This window comes from Octodon degus, unplaced genomic scaffold (assembly GCF_000260255.1).
Source record: "Octodon degus isolate 3935 unplaced genomic scaffold, OctDeg1.0 scaffold00165, whole genome shotgun sequence".
Taxonomy (NCBI): Eukaryota; Metazoa; Chordata; class Mammalia; order Rodentia; family Octodontidae; genus Octodon; species Octodon degus.
Window position 1 is genome coordinate 683,997 of NW_004524741.1, and position 1,552 is coordinate 685,548.

The following is a 1,552-nucleotide window of genomic DNA, read 5'->3' on the forward strand; positions in this document are numbered from 1 at the left end:
GTCTAGCCTCTTTGCAGGGAGTTCTGCTGAAGGGTTCCCTGCTGGGCCTGCACTCTGGGTCAAATCAGGATCCAGTGGGCTCCAAGTGGTCTCATTCACACACCGTGCCTGTGCTCTGGGTCTATTCAGGATCCGGGAGCCCTGGGAAGTCTCACTTACTTGCTGGACCTGCGATCTGGGTCTATTCAGGATCTGTATGCCTGGGTCCTCTCATTCACTTGCCAGGCCTGCGCTCTGGGTCTATTCAGGATCCGGTGGCCCCGGGCATCTCTAGAGAGAATTCTTAACAATTCTTAACAACACCTCAAAACTGTGTGCACACTGTTGTCACTTATTGGCTTCTTTTTTGGCTTGATTTTAAACAGTGTCCTCCAGTCAGGCACAGCTTAAACTCTGTCCTGGGACCTATCTTATAGTGCTCAGACCTGCTCATGCATCTCTCTGCAGAAAAAGTCAAGGGTATTCTTTATCCAAGTTCTCATCCCTGTTCTTCAATTTAACTTCTTTAAAAAACAATTATTTGGCCAGTAAGGTAGCTCAGTAGACTAGGTGTCTGCTTAGGCAAGTGCAGGGACCTGGATTTGATCCCTAGCACCATATGTGTGTCAGCCCGGACCCTGGGTGTGCTGAACTGGCCATGGAGACTGGATGTAGTGGCACACGCCTGTAATCTCAGTGCTAGGAAGGCTCAAAACAGGAGGATCACTGCAAGTAGGAGCTGCATAGTGAGGCCATGTACTAAATACGTGAAAATAAATAAAATTTATTTATTAAAGAAACAATTATTAGCATTAGGCAAACTTTTTCTGGGAAAATCCTCTCAATCCTTAAGAATACTGTCTATTTCTTTGTCTCTGATAAGATGATCAGAAGAGCTTGACATCACTATACTTCCCTTAAGATGAATATTTAGCTTTATTCATCATGTTGTTACATGATATCTTCATTTTCATCATATTATTCTGTTCTATATTCTCAACTATACTTTATATTCCTTGAGAGTGATATTTACTTTTCTTATCAAGTTTCCTAAAGCTGAGACCATGTTTAATGAAACCTTCTGTGGTTGATGAGTGTGTACTGGTAATACCAAATCCTCTTAGTTTATGAAATAACCATTCCTTCCTCTAATATTGTGTTCTTTTTTTATGTAGTAGCTCACTGTAGAACAGGCCAAGAATCTCTGGGTTCCCCTGACAGAAATTTATAGGAAATTGACCTATTCAATGCATACTTTTTTTTTTTTTGGCAGAACCAGGGATTGAACTCAGGCCTTTGTGCTTGCCAGGGAAGCGCTTATTCCACTGTGCCATCTCCCCGGCCTCAATGCATACTTCTTGTGAACATAGCTTCCCTCTTGGGACAAGTTGACTTTATATTTTGAGCCTTGGGCACAAGTTAGCTTAAACCTTGATGAAAGGAAGGCTTGTTGTGAAAGTGAAAGCCACAGCAGATATCTGCCTCAAAAATTCTAGGACTAATGCTAGGCTTGCATTGGTGACTTGTGTTACTGAAAATGTCCTCCCAACGATATCTTTCTTTTCACATGTCT